Raw genomic sequence first — 19,134 nt, 5'->3', positions numbered from 1 at the left:
CCCACTTCAAAGAAGGTAAACTTCCTCATTTAAAATTCAAGCATTATCCTATTATTGCTACAAGCAATAATCCGATCAAAAAATGTCAGGACGTTGATTCATAGAGACTTACCTTTTGTTCTAAAGGATCAATTGAAAGATCAGGATGGGAGATATTTGATCCTAAAAGGTAAAATTGCAGATAAAACCATTACAATAGCAAATGTATATTCCCCCAACTCTGATCAAATACAATTTTTATGTAAATTTCTGAATACCTTAATGGTATTCGCAGAGGGCATAATTATTCTAGGGGGTGATTTTAATGTACCCCTAAATCCTTTACTTGACACATCCACTAAGAAGTGCAATGTACCCTACAAAGGATTGAAAAGAGTCAAGAAGGCTCTTAATGATATCTGACTGGCAGATGTTTGGAGATGCCTGAACCCTCATACCCTGGATTTTTCTCATTACTCGAAAACTCACCAGAACTATTCCAGAATAGACTATGTGTTTATTTCTCACAGTTGGCTTCCATACTGTAAAGAAGCATCTATCTCTCAGGCGACCCTATCAGACCATTCACCGGTCACAACTACTTTTACACTCCCTAATTCCTGTAAACCAGAGTTCAATTGGAGATTAAACAACTCATTATTTCTCAGAGAAGAGAATAAAGAGGAAATCCGAAAGATGATAGAATTGTACTTTAAAGAAAATGACTTACCTGACACCAATCCTGCGATACTGTGGGAATCCCATAAATGTGTCCTTCGGGGCCAATTGATAGCCCTATCTTCTAGAATTAAGAAATCCAGAGAACTGAAGGTTAAGACATTATTAAAAGACATAGCTTCTTTAGAGCAATCACACAAACGATCTATAGCGGTTAACACTTTTAAATTACTAGAAGAGAAAAGAATTCAGTATTCAATACTCTTACAAAGCATACCTGAGATGCAAACAAAAAACATATGAATTGGGAGACAAAAGCACAAAGCATTTTGCCACTATCCTTAAAAAATTACAACCCACTTCATTTATTCCGGCCATTAAAGATAAAAATCAATCAATCTGTCATTTAACGCCTCAAATCGCCCAGTGCTTCCAACAATTTTATCAAGATCTATACGGTTTAGATAACCCCAATTTACCAACCAATCCTAGAAAGGAGATAGATAAATTTATTAAAGAAGCTAACCTTCCTACTCTGACCCAGACACAAAATCAAATACTAGAGGACCCACTCACCCAAACAGAACTTTTGGAAACAATCCACTATCTACCCACAAACAAATGTCCTGGCCCAGATGGTTTCAATTCTTTATACTATAAAATATATTATACAGAGTTGTCACCTTATATGCTAACATACTTTCAATCTATTGACAATCACAATCAATTCCCTGACCAAGCTAAGGATGCTCATATTACGGTACTTCCCAAACAAGGCAAAGACACCTTAAATTGTGCAAGCTACCGGCCAATTTCCCTAATTAATGTGGATATCAAAATATATGCAAAAATAATTGCCAACCAATTAAAAAGTATTTTACCCCAATTGATTCATGTAGACCAAGCAGGTTTCATCCAGGGCAGAGAAGGTAAAGACAACACCTACAAAGTTATTTCCTTGATCCACTATGCAAGACACCATAAAATTCCCTCAATGATTTTGACGACTGACACCGAAAAGGCCTTCGATAGAGTATCTTGGAATTTCCTCTACCAAACTCTGAGAGGCTTTGGTCTAGGTGAAATTCTAATTAGGAGAATCTCTGCTTTATACCATGACCCCACCGCCAGAGTGAGAGTTAATAATACTTTATCCTCCCCGATACTAATTAGAAATGGCACCAGACAAGGATGTCCCCTCTCCCCTATACTCTTTGTTTTAGTGATGGAGACCCTCCTGGCCCACATAAGAAATAACAAAGACATAGTGGGTCTTACCATTGGTGAATCAGAACAAAAAAATCGCAGCCTTTGCTGATGACTTACTGCTATTCCTAACCAAACCCATCCTTACTCTCCCAAATATCATGCCCCTACTATCAAGATTCGGTAAATTATCCAACTTCAAAGTTAACCTCAGTAAATTGGAAGCATTAAATATTAATTTGTCTGACACGGTGATAACAAATATATCACAAAATTTCCCCTTTAAATGGGCCCCAAATAAAATAAAGTACTTAGGGGTCCAGATTACTGCTAACCTGACAGATTTCTACCAGATGAACTTCCCCCCTTACTAAGTAAGTTGTCCGCCCAATTGAATTCATGGAAGACCCTGGGCCTCTCCTGGTTTGGCAAGATCCAAGCCATCAAGATGTCCATAATACCACAGGTTCTATATTTGCTGCAAACACTACCTATTAGGATTCCTAAGACATTCTTCTCACAGGTTAAATCACTTTTCAACCAGTTTATTGGGGATAATAAAACACCAAGACTCAAACAGGAACTACTTACCTTAACGAAAGATAGGGGTGGCCTAGCCATGCCAGACGCTTTCCTCTACTGTATTTCGGTTCACTTGGTGCAAACTTTCCATTGGTACCTGAAACGAAAAGACAAACTATGGCTTAATGTCGAACAAGCTATAACCGACATACCATTAAGTAATCTAATATGGTCCCGAAAACAGAATGTTCTGAAGGATGTCTGCTCCCATCCTACGGTTATGCCAACCCTGGAGATATGGTACAAATACAGTAAGGCCTACAAGTTGACCCACCACTTCCCGAATTTACAACCCTTGTTACGTAATCCTGACTTCCCTCCTAGCCTAGAGCCCAGAGCATTCGACAGATGGGGCGTATTCGGAAATAAAGAAACCAAACTCTCAGATTTCTATAAGAATGGGAAAATCATTAACTTAGGTGACATCCAGAAGAGATGGGGTAGCCACTCGAGAGATGTTTGATGTTATAATCAGTTACATAACTTCCTCACTAAAGGTTATCATAAAATATACCCACTACAACCTACTGTCTGGGAAAACTTTCTGGAACTTAAACTCCCATTTTTGAGACCTCTATCTCAAACTTACAAACTACTGCAACAAAACAAAACGTATTCTAGTCTCAAATTTTTCGCTCAATGGGAACGTGAATTGGATATTACCCTTTCTGAAGCTACCAGAAATAAAATAATGTTGAATGTACATAAAACATCTAGGGCTTCTAGAATAAGGGAGATGAAGTATAAAATCATAACGAGGTGGTATTATGTACCAGCCAAGCTGCATAGTATCTTTCCTTCTTCCATGGATAAATGTTGGCGGTGTGGAGTAGGTGTAGGGACATTTAAGCACATCTGGTTCTCCTGCCCGAAAAAAAAACCCACTAAATATTGGGAACAAATTTGTAACATTATATACAACAAATACGGCCATGATGACCATACTTTGTTATTATTTCACATTGATAGTAAATCTAACAGACTAATACCAGATACCCTTTCAAAACACCTAATAAGAGCAGCCATATCTTTGATCCCTAAGAAATGGAAATCACAAGATCCTCCCAGAACCTGTGAATGGACCAATTTAGTCAAAGAGACCAGAAAACTGGAAGAGATAACTGGGTTGATACATGACTCACTGCACTGCTATAGAACAACTTGGTTGCCTTGGTTAGAATTTTATAACTTGTTGTGAAGCTCTTTTGTTATCTACCATTGCTAGGGATGTATTCCCCAAGATACTATGCATATCATTCCCAATTTAAGATGCAACTGATGTATATGAACCTTGTGTAATGGAAATACGACTTGTTATTAACCCTGTGCTTATTTTCATGGTTGTGAAATTGTAAATTTTTTATTGTCCTTTCCCCCCTTTTACCTTCCTTTCTTTCTGTACCCCTCTTGCATCCCCCTTTGAAAATTCAATAAACAGAGAAAAAAAATTGTACCTTAGTTTCTTTCCCCACTCCTTTGCAACGGGTGAGGAGAAAGTAAGGTTTATCATGACCCTGCTTCAGGGTGATCCCCAAATTTGGGCCCTCAGACTGCCAACCTCTGATCCTGCTCGTTACTCCCTCAATGCCTTTTTTAACAGCATGGCAATTCTTTACGATGACCCGGATCGTGCATCTACTGCTGATATTGCGATTCGTAAGTTGCACCAAGGGAAAAGCGATGCGGAGGTGTACTGCACTGAATTCCGCCGGTGGGCAGTGGAAACTGGGTGGAACGATTTGGCTCTACGGAGTCAATTCCGTTTGGGGTTATCTCATTCTGTAAAGGATAGTCTGGTTAATTACCCCCAACCTTCTAACCTGGATGGTATCATGTCCCTCATCCAGGTAGATAGAAGGCAAAGGGAGAGAAGGGATGAGAGGAGTACTAATATAAGATCTAATGTGGTGACCAATGTAAAATTTCCTAACCCCCCCAGGTGCGCTAAATTCAAAAAGTATAAATAGTGTGAAAGGGCTTCCACAGTTTGCCCGTGATAGAACTTAGTTCTTGTGGTTTCCTGAGCCTTGTGCGTCCGTCTTTGAAGTCTGATCTGATTATCCGTGTTTGACCCAGCCTGCTTCCTGAGAATCGGAAGATCTGTATCCTGACCTTTGCCTGCCTACGACAACTCTTCTGCTTAACCCTTTGTTTGATCACCCGGTTTGACGATTCTGATATCCGCCTGCCTCGACCTAGCCTGTCTGACCATCCTTCTGCCTAATCCTTTTGTACCGTGACCTTGGCCTAATTGACTCTAACAACAGTCGTGCCCCTTTGCCTGCCAGAACTCCTCGCCTTGCTCCTCTCGAAAAGTCCAGGTGGCATCTGAGTATGCTGAGGGCTCCCCCCGAAGCCAATGACGGTCACACTACTGGTGAAGTATATATACATCAAATATACATCACAGTATGTACAGGACTCTGACCCTACCTCTTAGAAAGGGCAGAGGGGCACGATTTATATTTTCCCTTTCTGCCCATGATCATCATGAGTTCACAGAGCAGACAGAAATACCTTGGAAGTAATAGATGAAGGCAGAAAAAAATAAGAGAGATCTGGTGTCTTAGCATGTATCCCAAATTACAAAATGTATCACCAGAATAGAGAGAACTGTAACCCTACTGTAATATATGTAAACATCCAGAGTATTCATTTATGTCCCATATAAAATGATAGTTAACACTACTGTTAATAATTTCTCTTTTTCACTGCACTTGTTCCAGGAGTAATGATTTACCATTCCTCTTGTAATAGCACTTAACGACAGACAGATAAGTCTGTTTAATAAGCTTTCAAGACTGCAGAGACTCGAAAATCAAAAAGGAGGAGGATAAAAGTCTTATGGTAGAGTACAATTACAGTGAAATCACCTGAGATCAATTTATAAAAATGACCACAATTACTGTATATATTTTCAAATAAAAATATTCTGAGCTTCAGAAATAAATGTTTAATCTCTTTTACAACCACCATACTCATAATATGCACATTCATGAGTTTGCATAAATACAGTGGAATAATTTTTGTGGCCTGCCGGCAAAAATCACCTGTGCAAAAAGATTGCCATGTGAGTGACATGTGATTTTGGAAGTCACCCTCACCCTTTTACCATTGTTTTTTTTACTAAACTACACAGTGTACATTGCATGTAATCCATTCTCCATATAAAATTATGTATTGACCAATAAATATATTTTTTTGTTGTAATATCGGTGTGTAGGCAGCCATATTAGGTTGTTTTGCCTGGTCATGTGCTTTCAGAAATAGCCAAAACTTCACAATGGAGCTGCTTTCAGTAATATTTCTCCAACTCAATTTAACTGAAAGAGTTGCGACTTGAGTTAGCTGGACTTGGATTTTTACTATTGAGTGTTGTTCTCATTTCTACCACTAAGTGGGGCATGGGAGCATTTTTTGCAGTGAAGTAAGGGAACTGTTATCTGGTAATATCAGTAAAGAGTTGCTGATGTTTATCAGAGCAGAAGTCACATGACCGGGGATACTTTGTAAACTAACAACATGTCTAGCTCCATGTCAGATTTCAAAATTAAATCTAAAAAAATATGTTTGCTCTTTTGAAAAATGGATTACAATGCAGGATTCTGCTGGAGGAGCACTATTAACTGATGTATGTTTTAATATAATTTTCTCCCATGACACAATCTCTTTAAGTTGATGTATTTTGTCTGATTAAAAGCAGCTTTTTATTAGTGTAAAAACTGAAAGAAAACAACTTTTTTACAAAATGAGAGTGCACTGATGTATGTGCTCTTTTGGAAGTTAGGATTACTGTGTTTGCCATGATTACAGCTTTCAGATGAAAACATTTGTCCAAAGCACAATGTACTTTCCTGAAATGCTAGAAAATGCCAATGAAAAAACATTATGCCCTCCACAGTTTTACATAATAATGTAAGATATATACAAAAAAAATTATATACAGTATTTGTGTAAATTCAAAACAAAATCCTGGTTGTTCCTAGAATTATGGGGCCATCTGCTGGTTCAGGTTTATGAAATCATATGGGTGGGTAAATATAAAATACTTTTCAGCTCTTATAAAGATGACTTGGTATTTATGTTTATTTGAGTGTCATTTATCAGCTAAGGAATAAACATATACAGCAAAAATGAAAGTTGTATAACTTTATAAGAGCAATATAAAAGTACATCCTCCTCAATGGAATACAGGCAATGCTAAACTAAATTAAACTAAAAAACAGTTTTTCAAGGATTTTTCAAATTCTTCTCAGGATTCATTTTGTTATTATGCTAGCATAATGAATAAACTCATTCACCACTCATAACAGGCCCATAACATTAACTAGTAGAAGGCAGGCTACTTGTACAAAAGCTTTGGTTGTTGTGAGGTGGTCGACCAGAATATTGCTTGTACTTTCGAGACATGAACTTTATCTCATAGCACCACACAACTGCAATAAAGCTATGTTTAAAGGGGTGGTTCACCTGTAAGTTAACTTTTGGTTATACAATGGCCAATTCTAAGCAACTTGTCAATTTTTCTTAGTTTTTTATATTTTTTTTTATAGTTTTTGAATTATTTACCTTTGTCTTCTGACTCTTTTAAAATGGGGGCCACTAACCCCATCTAAAAAACAAATGCTCTGTAAGGCTTCAAATGTATTACTATTGCTACATTTTATTACTCGTTTTTCTATTCAGGCCATCTCCTATTCATATTCCAGTCTCTTATTCAAGGCAATTTATGGTTGCTAGAGTTATTTGGACTATAGCAACCAGACGGTGGAAATAAATGAAAACCTATGGCAAATTATCTCAGAATATCATTCTCTACATAATACTTCCCAATTAATTCAATGGGCAATTCTTTCATGCATACCCCTTTTTGTTATCATATAAATGTATCATAAAAGAGATGGTTCACCTTTATTTGTTTTTTTTCTTCTGACTGTTTCCAGCTTTCAAATGGGGTTCACTCACCCCACCTTAAAAACAAATGCTCTGTAAGGCTACACATTTACTGTTATTGCTATTTTTTAATACTTCTCTTTCTATTCAGACCCTCTTCTATTTATATTCCATTCTCTTATTCAAATCAGTGCATGGTTGCTAGGTTAATTTGGACCCAGACAACTAGCCTTTGGAAATTGCTAACTTAATAAAAAGTTTAACTCAAAAACCGCAAATAATAAAAACCAATTGCAAATTGTCTCAGAAGATCACTCTCTAATAAAAGTTAACTTAAAAATGCTGTATTTTACAAAGAACAATGTTATAATGAACAACGCTACCTTAAATTAAACCTCTCTAAAACTGAAATGGTTCTCTTTCCTCCAACTAACACCAGTAGCATCCCTGAAGTATCCATCATAGTTAACAATTCCACTATCACCCCCTCTCCCCAGGCCCGGTGCCCTGGGGTTATCCTAGATTCTGCCCTGTCATTCACTCCTCATATCCAGTCACTTATTAAATCATGTCACTTCCACCTAAGGAACATTTCCAAAATACGATCATTTATCACCCAAGATGCTGCCAAAATTCTTATTCACTCTCTCATCATATCGCGTCTAGACTACTGTAACTCTCTTTTAATTGGCCTCCCCCTCCAGAGACTGTCACCTCTCCAGTCCATAATGAACACTGCTGCGAGGCTCATACACCTCAGCAACCGCTCCTCCTCTGCCTCGCCATTCTGTCAATCACTGCACTGGCTTCCATTACCTTTCAGAATCAAATTCAAATTAATGACACTGACTTTCAAAGCACTTCATAACTCTTCCCCACCCTACATCTCTGAACTCATCTCTATATACTCACCCACTCGCTTACTACGCTCCTCTACTGACCTACTACTCAACTCTTCTCTCATTACCTCCTCACATGCTCGCATTCAAGACTTTGCAAGGGCTGCACCCCTCCTCTGGAACGCTCTCCCACGGTCTGTCCGACTTTCTCCCAACCTTTCTGCTTTCAAGAAATCTCTGAAAACGAACTTCTTTCGAGAAGCCTACCCTCACTCTGCTTAACTACCAAACGCAACACCACATACAATACCACATTTCTCACCCACTTAATTCGATCTTGCCAACTCCCACACCTTGTGTATTACTCCCTTCCCTTTAGACTGTATGCCTATGCATAGGGCCTTCCTCACCTTTTTGTACCTGTATTGATTGTGATGTTTGTTACTCCATATATTCTATGTATGTAATTCATGTGATGTAGTTGTATAATCACATTTACTTTACAGTGCTACACAATATGTTTGGCGCTATATAAATACATGTTAATAATAATAATAATAATAATAATTAATAACAATAATAATAATAATAATATATGGAACGTTTTATCCAGAATGCTCGGGAGCTGGGGTTTTCCGGATTTTTCTGTAAGTCAGATCTTCATACCGTCTACTATAAAATCATGTAATCATTAAATAAACCTAATAGGATGGTTTTGCTTCCAATAAAGATTAATTTTATAGTAGTTTGGATCAAATACATGCTACTTGTACTTTTATTATTACACAGAAAAAGGAAATCACTTTTGAAAATTTGGATTATTATTATTTATATGGATAAAATGGAGTTTATGGGAGATGGCCTTTCTGTAATTCCGAGCTTTTTGCAAAACGGGTTTCCGGATGAAGGATCCCACACCTGTAGTAATAAAATATCACCTTGTACTTGATGGTAACTAAGATGCATGAATCCATATCAGTTTCAAAACAATCCTAATGCGTCAATTTAATGATTAAATGTTTTTAGTTTCTGTTTTTATCCAGAAAACCCCAGGTCCTAGAGGTGTAACTACAAAGGAAGCAAACCTGCCTTCTCCACAGCAGGTTTGCTGTGGAGCAAACAGCTCTAGGTTCATTGGACCATTTAGGCTGGACCGCTGCCACAGAGTGGTTAGCATCACTTTACTTCATAGGAATTGTTTTCCATAAGTTAATCAGATGTTGCATGCGTGCATATAGTTTGAATGGCTTTAAATCTTAGACATGGCTATGAACAGTTGACTTGCAAATGGTTAAAGGAGCCCTGATATGCTTACTAATAAAACAGGATCACATTTGGCTTATTAAAATAAACACACCCTTTATACTTTGTTTGCACATCTTTCTTGATTAAAGATTGATAACATTTGGACAGGCTAGGAATTTTCATGATGCAGCACATCGCAGTCTGGGTTTGACCTACTTAAAATGTGGAAATGATTTAAAGGTTCTTTTTTTAATATGAAGAGAAAACCAGATCTGACAGTTCCCTTCTGCTGACTTCAACTGCTGCCAGTGACTTGGTCCAAGTCATTTTTAGACATCTTCACAAAGCAAATTCAGCAGCTTTGAAGGCCAAACAATCACAAACACTTTTTCATTAGATTCTTTTCATTTAAAATTAAACAGATTTTCCTCACAAAAGATTTCTTTAAAAAGGGCAGCCATAACATTTTCATATACCCATAAGATCTCTGTTTCCTCATATTCAGTAACACGTACTGTAGTTGCAGTCTGTCAGAATTTTTACTTTTTTATTAATCAATGATACATTTCTAGGGTATTTTGGACAGCATAAATGTGTCAGCTCTTTGGCAATGCATTAAGAATGAATCAGAACACGATTAAGCATTGGGTTGCGATAATCTCTATAACTATGGAATATATATATATATATATATATATATATATATATATATATATATATATATATATATATATATATATATATATATATTTATATATATATTTATATATATATATATATTTTAGCACAAAATGTTAGTTGGAAACAGTAAACAGTAAAAGCATGCGTCTACAAGTTTAATTAGTGACTAAATATGCTGCTCTAAAAAAGCCATTTCCCTCCAGCTCTAAAAGGAACATTATAACCATTTTAATGCAGGATGCATATCTGCACATTTTATACTTATGTTGAAAAAATATGTAAAAAAATCATAATTTTAGCTATAGTGCTAAAACTTTAGTGCATTTCCAAAATAAAATGGTGCAGGGAGTTATATAGAAACAAATGACCTTTAGTGTTTGACCTTGTTTGCCTTGCTTTGTAACTGAGATGGACAACTGTAACGCGCAGTGATTAAGAATTTGGTTAATTTTATTTTTAGCAGAACTTTTTTTAGTTGTTAATGATGTGCATAAAAAGGATTCCCTTTAATTCTGTAATAATAACACAGTACTTTCTACTTGATCCAAACTAAGATATACTTATACTACATTTCCTGTGGTATTTTAACCTGAAAATGCAAAAAGAACTAAGGATATGATTTTTTTTTTTTAACGTTTGAGCCCTTTCAGTTTGGTAAGCATTAGCGAAGTATGAACAATTCAAACATGGTGTTTTCTTGTACTGCAAATCATTGAGTAATTTCAGTTGTTCATGTATTACATACTTTTTTGTTGTGTGTTTACAGTTTGTGCTGATATACATCTTACTTTTTAACACTAACTAGATTTGGAACGCCCAGGGATATCGGTTTGGGGCAGCATATACAAGATATATCATTTGTATATAATATACCATACTTGGTCTCGTTACTACAGGATTTTGAGACCGTAGCATAATGAATGAAAAAATATTTTGAAGGAAAACTAATTAACTAAATATAACTAAATGTGTTCAGATTTGTCATTTTATGAAAATCAGGCAAATGTGTTTGAAATGAATCATTTAATATGAAATCTAGTTGGATCACATGCAAATCCCATAAAAAATCCCAGGCAGAAGCATTGAGAAATGAATAATTTAAAATCAAATCTAGTTGGATCACATGCAAATCCCATAAACAATTCCAGGCAGAAGCATTGAGAATGAGTTGTATTTGTTTGTAGAAATTCTGGGAGTAGTTGACCAGAAAATGCAGCTACAGTTGCTCTTGTCACAGTCGGAGCAGATTTTTTAAAAGTTTCATTTACCATAGCATTTTATTAGTCATTATACAAAATGGCCACCAGGAGGCATAATACATTGTGCCAAAGTCAGTTTTGGAGAACTTTCAATTACAGATTTGCTAATAAATTACAATTTAATTCCTTTATAGTAAATTTTTTCTTATTAAACTAAATGTGGATGTCAGGGTTTTCCTAGACACCTAGAAACAATGCACACAGCTGCAAAGTCCTCTCTGCATCAGGCGGCAGCAGCCCCAAGGTAATGATTGGAGTGTAGGGAGCGGGTCTGGGTCGGCAGGGCCCAAAAACGCCAGGGCCCACCAGGTTCTTTCCTGGTTTCCTGCGTCCACAGTCCAACCTTGATATTCTGCTCATGTCCCCAATGTCTCCAAGTTAGTACTCCACTTCTTATTTGCAATTTAATAGTGACAAATGTCATTGTAAACATTTTTGAAAGTTTATAGTATTTAAACTGGCATGTCTGCAGCGTATGTAGCATACAATAATGTTATCAGCATACTACAATGTTATTCAGGCAGGTTCCATTGTTTTTTATACTGAAATATCATTGCTAGATTCTGTAGTAATGTCTAAGAATGGTAGCTCTCGGGTACCAGAGTTGCCACCTCCCAGACTGTGACCTTCCAGCAGCTGATGGACTTTAAACTTGTGTGCACAGTTTTTAAAAACTATGTCCTCAGGTCAGAATTTTCATACAAAATTCTCTGTTGCACCACAATCTGTTGTGTGCGCTTGCCTCAAAATGTGAGTGCGAGCACAAGCGTACACCTTAGAGGGAACACAATTTGTTGTGTGATGCAGTTTGCTACAGTTGTCAGGCAGTGGACAGATTTTACTGCAAGTCCATTCAGAGCTTTCTGGATAACAGGTTTCTAGATAATGGATCCCATGTCTGTTGTACTCTATGATATCTGCTAAATCTAAAGCATTACAAGGGTTATCTTCTAGAAAGGAAAAGGGAATGAACTGATGAAAGGTTCAGGTTCTCTGATGAAGGTTTTGGATTTAAAGGTCACAACACAAAAAAATACAATAAACAACAATGAAAAACAATGTTTTTATTATAAGCTCTTCTGTGCAGGCTCTCTTTAACTCTTTTATCATTTATTGGCAACTTTGTATGTAAATCTGTATGTTCAATGTAAATGCCAAAAATTGCTGGCATTTTATAAATATGTGCTATCATAATAACATGCACCTTTATTTTCACAACCCATCAAACAAATTATGGAAGGAGAAAGGTTAATTCTTATGTGAGTGCAGGTACAAAAGTACAATAACTAATTATAGAATATGGGCTGATTCTTCACAGAAGTTTAGACACAATGCATTACCAAGTTTATACAGTGAGATGGAAATTAATTTATGAGACATTGCAGTACATCATAAGCTACTGAGGAAGCAGTTGGATGACAAATGTGTATATACCCCTTCTATATACATCCTTTTTATGTTGTGTATGTTTTTTTTAAAAAAAACAATTCAGCATTGTGGGCTGGAGTAGTTTGGAGCATTTGTCCAATTTAGGCATTGGCTGTTTAGGGCTGGTCACTTTACCTATGCCGCTTTACCTGCATTTAAAGAAGGTATAGAGATCCACATTAGTTAGCTCACAACCCATGTATTATTATATATGATACCCCCATGCATACATATTTCAACAAAGTTTAAGAGTGTAAAGGTGGCCATAGACGTTAAGATTTTTCAACCAATTTTCGTGTGATCTAACAAACCTGTTAAATTATTGGAAGGTTATTGGGCACCGAACGATCATGCCTCTAATGATTTTCATCCAACATTGGTGAAAATCAGTCGGTCCAGTTAGAACATTTTCATTGGTGGCAGTTAAATGTTTCCATTGTCCAAGTGTTTGCAGGGCCAAGCAGGCAGCTACCCAAAGTTCCCTAGCTTTAACTAGATGATATTGCTTGAAATGGTATTTTTCGTTGACAAATCGTGCATTTAACGATGGTTTCAGTTTCTACTATAAAGAAAAGATCTTTTAAAATCTTAACATCTATGGCCAGCTTAAGAGTAAATGCACCAGAGCACACAACTGTATATACTAATACATTATTTTCTACTAATTCATATTTCACCTCCAACTAAGTGAAATACCATTTCACTAGACCGAATACAATAAATCCTCATCTCAACAAGCCACCAAATAATGTAATTTAAAGCAATTTTATTTTTTATACGGCTTTAGTTCCTTCAGCTGTTCTTTACTCCTCTCTCGCCTGGATTGCATTGTTTTAAATATGCAGCTTTCTTTCTCTATTTGGCTATGATACTCACAGCAGGTTTTGCCCACCACAATTTTTGGCTTGCTGCAAAGTGAATAAAATTTCCCTGTACTGCCTGTCATGGTGTTAATTGGTAATCAACTACAAGCACCAGTACTAGTTTTTTTCAGCTGTCAAGGACTAATCTGGCCTTTAAAGTCTGGCACTTTATTGTAATTGCACTGTAACACTGTAGAAAAATGCAAGTGTAAATTTCAGTTTATGGAACACTGAAACATGCTAAGCAAAATTCCAGAAAAAGGGAGTGGTGGGTTTCAAGCCATCCATAGTAGTGGTGATTGTAGTGGCGCAGAGGGGTAAGGAGGCTTGTGACCAACCAGCAGTGGGATGGGATGGTGGAGCAACGGACCTTGGGCAGTAGCAGAACTTGGCCTGGCACCTGGCACTTATATGTGCTGCCACTACAGGAGTGCAGGTGCAAGTTTCTCCTCTCAGAGAACAAACATTTTTAAAATTAGAGTTCATTACTGCCTATACCTAAGTACCATTTGGGCACAAAATGTGTAAGACCGTAGACTGTGGGGGTTTGTATATTTAAGAGATGTTATAATAAAGATATTTTTTACTTTTTAAGATTTTTGGAGTGCCAAATTAATGTGCATATTTCTGTTAGGGCAACCCATTGATACTGGGGCTCTTTCTGCACCCAGGTGCTCATTTACTACAGCACAAGTTATCCTTCAGCTTTTCATAATTTGTTATTGCTTCACGTTTGTAGCTTCAAGTGTATATTCAAGTATACAGATGACTATAGCCAGCTTTCTGTAATAGCAAGCAGATGAATCAAGCAGGAGAAAACAAGATCATGGACAGTAGTTATTGTATTGTATTGTATTAGCGAGTGAGTGGGCATTCCATCAAGTACAGGGGAAGAACGGAAAAGAGGGAGATAAATGTGTATTAAGTTGCTGTGGTTCTTTTGATGAGGATAGAAGAATTTAGTGGGGCGTATATGGGAGCAAACACGGATACTGTATATCAAGGACCTGGGTGTGATTGATATACCCTGATACTAGCAGCAGGAGTGAGGTAAGGTAATACATAAATACAGGTAAGAGGAAGATGGATGACTGAATTCTTTGGAGGCAGGCCTGGACTGGCAATCTGTGGGTTCTGGCAAATGCCAGTGGGGCTGCTGTAAGTTGCCATAGACACTCTATATTTATTGAGCTGGTGGAGAGCTGTTTTGGCCTCTATGTTTGAGCCTCTGTCAGTGATGGACTGGCCAACCAGGATACCAGGAAAACTCCCGGTGGGCCCAGGTGTTAAACATTTGGCCTATTTCATGGTCATATCCTATTTCTATAATGCTAAATATAAACAATAATAGTTTATAGAATGTAAAGAATAGAGATGAAAAGAGGTTGAGTGAGGAAAGGAAGAATAATAGTACTGAGAGTGGGCCCCTGGTCTAAGGTTTTTTGGTGGGCCCCTGGTGTCCCAGTCCGACACTGGCCTCTGTGTACCTAAAATGCCAGGGCCTTTCAGTCCAGACCTGTTTGGGAGATTGCTAGATATTGGGGCCAGGGACTGTAGATAAGCAAATGCCTGGGTACCTGAGTGGAGATATGTGGGAAGAATAGAGGGGATCGGGATATTTTAATGGCGCAAGGGAGTAAGTAAGGAAGACTGCATAAGGCAGTAGTGGTCCTGCTCATCCAAGAGATGAGATGCATATGATAATAAGTGGCAAGTGTATGAAAATGTGCAGGTAAAAAATAACAGCATAGCAGGGTAAAGTAATGAGCAGGTAATAGTAGGCAAAGTTAAATGTCTAGTATTATATGTTCATGCTAGGTAATTAAAAGAAATACAAACTGGAAGTTGTCAGTAATGGGGGGGGGGGCAAAGGCTACAATATAAAAATGGCCCAAAAATACAACTAATTTATATACATGAATTTATATTTATGAATTTATAAACAATATTTTGAATATGAAGGCTAACAGGTACAACAATCAAGTAGTAAATATATGGTTGCAATTACAGAACTCATGGTGTACCTCTATATTTAGGACCATATTTATTATGCTGTGCTAAACCAAATTTGCTGAAAAACAGTGTAAAATGCTGTGTAAGATAAGTGGCGAATTTATCAAGGTGTGTGTAATTTTTACGCCATGCGAATGCCAGATTTGCCATCAGACGTCACGCTAAGAAAAAACGCATAAAAATTGTTTGTTTTTTACACAGCATAATACATATGCCCCTTAGAGACTCAAACTATAGAATTTTTAGAATGTAAACCTACCACCCTGCAAGTGACTGCAGCCAACTGCTGTGAGGTGAGCCTTTCAAGACTATGAGCAACTCAAATGTGACATCTGTTGGCAGAATCAAAACGACACTCTTTTTTAACAAAGGTAACCTGAGACAAAAGTTAATGCAGATTTTGTCTGGACACTGTGAGAGACACTGTGAAATAACCCTGCTTGCATCTGTATGAAAGGATAGCATCTGCTTTCACTCGCCCTCCCTGTGACAAAGTAAGCTAAGCCACAATAGCAGAGGGAGGGGCTCTAACTCCTGTCCTGAAAGAACTCATAGCTGTAACTGATACACTAAGAGCCAAAAGGCCATATTTGCGTCTAGTAGGCAATATTAGAAGCAATCTTCTTAGGTCTGACCCTGTATGAATAAATATTTATTTATTTATTTATTTATTTATTTATTTTTATATGACTCTTTACAGAAATGATATAAAACACTACCCCTGCATAGCTTTCAATCTTAAGTCCCTGTCATATTTACACCTGCCTGTATAATTTAGAGATAAAAACAGAACACGCAGAGAAAATCCACACAAGCATGGGGAGAACATACAAACCAATAGAATATGGAGAAGCCACACACCACACACTCCCAAAGGTTCTTATCCTGGTGCCCAGTGATAGAGGAATCGGCAGCCTCACAACAAGGGTAAGAAGAATTTCACCGGCACACAGGAATTGTAGTAGCAGGGCAAGCCCTTGCAATTTTATTATGCAGTAGTGCAACGTTTCGGGGTCACGCCCCTTTGTCAAGCAACATACAAACTCCTTACAGATAGCGTCCTGGCTGAAGTCAGACCTCGGACTCCACAACTGCACGGTAATAGTGCCAGCCAGGGGTGCTGCTAGCATGAAGCTAGATGAAAAACATAGACAGCAAAGATTTCTATGCTCCTCAGCCAACAAAAAGTTGCTGATACAACTTTACACTCAACAAAGCCCCCCCTTTCTCTTATATACATCTGACATTAATTTATGCATAACTTTCTTTAATAAATTTAGATAAACATATTCATGTAGTTAACGTTTTCATAACTACAAAAGCATGGGAGTATTGATTTTGCTTGAAAAAAAAAAACACTTCAAATTCCCATTTAATTAATAAATACAGATATGGGACCTGTTATCCAGAATGTTCCAGAGCTTGTATTTTCCAGATAAGGTTACTTCCTGTAATTTGGATCTTGATACCTTAATTAATTATAATAACATATAAACATTAATTGAGCTTAATAGAGTGTTTTGCTTCCAGTAGGGATTTATTATATCTTAGTTGGGATTAATTACAAGGTACTGTTTTATTATTACAGGTAAAAGGAAATAATTTTTAAAATTCTGAATTATTTCATTAAAATGGAGTCTATAGGAGATGGTCTTCCTCTAATTCTGAGCTTTCTGGATAACAGGTTTCTGGATAACAGATCCCATACCTGTACTGTGCAATGGATATCACAGAAAAAAGGATACATTTAGCTGTGTGCACTGACAATTATATGTGTTATCATGTATCCACATTCCTTGGGGATTCTACAGACAGCATGGGGAGGAAGCAAATGAGTTTATCACATTAATAAGGAAAGTTTTCCAGATGTTGTCAATGCAGAAGCAGCCTACAAGGAGGTGAGGAGATATTAGCTGCTAGTTCATAATTTGTAGAAGACCTGTGGTGATGCCACTCTTATGTGACCTGTAATGTCACTGTCACACATTTTATATTTAAAACTATAAGCAGAAACAGATTTAGAGTCGCTGCCCAATAGGACACATGTTACATCAGCAGATACAGTAGTCTGCATATGTGGTGGTCTATTTATTACCACGCTCTGAGCTGTGTGTTCATGTTTGTTTTATTGGGGGGAGGGGCAGTTGTATTGTGTATGGCTGTAAGACTTTAAAGGGATACTGTCATGGGAAAAAAAGTTTTTTTCAAAATGAATCAGTTAATAGTGCTGCTCGAGCAGAGTTTTGCACTGAAATCCATTTCTCAAAAGAGCAAACAGATTTTTTTATATTTTAAATTTTGAAATCTGACATGGGGCTAGACATTTTGTCAATTTCCCAGCTGCCCCTTGTCATGTGACGTGTGCCTGCACTTTAGGAGAGAAATGCTTTCTGGCAGGCTGCTTTTTTTCCTTCTCAATGTAAGTGAATGTGTCTCAGTGGGACATGGGTTTTTACTATTGAGTGTTGTTCTGAGATCTACCAGGCAGCTGTTATCTTGTGTTAGGGAGCTGTTATCTAGTTACCTTCCCATTGTTCTTTTGTTTGGCTGCTGGGGGGGGGGAAATGGAGGGGGTGATATCACTCCGACTTGCAGTACAGCAGTAAAGAGTGATTGAAGTTTATCAGAGTACAAGTCACATGACTTGGGACAGCTGGGAAATTGACAATATGTCTAGTCCCATGTCAGATTTCAAAATTTAATATAAAAAAATCTGTTTGCTCTTTTGAGAAATGGATTTGCAGAATTCTGCTGGAGCAGCACAATTGATTCATTTTGAAAATTTTTTTTTTCCCATGACAGTATTCCTTTAAAGGGAGATTTAGGCATATCAGTATGTGAGTGGGGTGGGTTAGGAGCCCTTAAATATGTAAATGGTTGTAAAGAGTTGGGGCAGTGTGTGGGACCCCTAGGTATCAGTATGGCCATTGGGGTAGGGGAGAGTTGAGAAAGTGTGTGGGGACCTTAGGTAAGTTTATGGACATAGGGATGTTTGGACAGTGTATTAGGGCCCCTAGGTATGTGTATGACCATGAGGACAAATCAGGTAGTGTGTGTGACCTCTCTAGGTATGTTTATGGCTGTGAAGATTTAGGGCAGTGCTTGTTCAGTAAGTTTATGGCAATGGTCAGTGAGTAGGGCCCCTAGGTATGTGTATGGTCATAAGGGATGTTGGTGCAGTGTTGGGACTCAGGTTTGTTTATGGCCCTCAGAAGAGGAAATTGTAGCATCCACCTCATTCACATAAATAGGGTCCACACACACTGCCCTCCCCCATGGCCATACACTACAAAGAGGCCCACAGTTCCTCCTGCACCATCATGCTCATACACATACCTAGGGTCCCAGCACACTGTACCAAACCCACCTCATGGCCATACACATACCTATGGGAGCTGCAGTGCCCCACACTCCCCTAACCCCCCCCCCCCACATGGCTATAAACTTTTTTTGGATTCAGACACACTG

This window comes from Xenopus laevis, chromosome 2L (assembly GCF_017654675.1).
Source record: "Xenopus laevis strain J_2021 chromosome 2L, Xenopus_laevis_v10.1, whole genome shotgun sequence".
NCBI lineage: Eukaryota > Metazoa > Chordata > Amphibia > Anura > Pipidae > Xenopus > Xenopus laevis.
This window is presented reverse-complemented; position numbering follows the sequence as displayed.